Source organism: Maniola hyperantus, chromosome 5, assembly GCF_902806685.2.
Source record: "Maniola hyperantus chromosome 5, iAphHyp1.2, whole genome shotgun sequence".
NCBI lineage: Eukaryota > Metazoa > Arthropoda > Insecta > Lepidoptera > Nymphalidae > Maniola > Maniola hyperantus.
In genome coordinates, this window is record NC_048540.1 from 7,920,893 (window position 1) to 7,921,113 (window position 221).

Here is a 221-nt window from a genome sequence, read left to right on the forward strand (position 1 = left end):
ATGTCACTACTAGTGAAATATTTCGGGTTGGGGTAAAGCAGCCGGCGCTTTCGGGCAGCGCACGCATTCCGTTAAGATTCTCTATTTTAAAAACGACTTGCTTAGCTTATAGGTGGCTTATAGCTATATCCGGGAAGGGACTGAGCGGCGACCACATCGCCGTTCGTCCACGACCTCACCACTGCCATTCATTTTCGATGCAGTCGACCTGCGTACGCGTC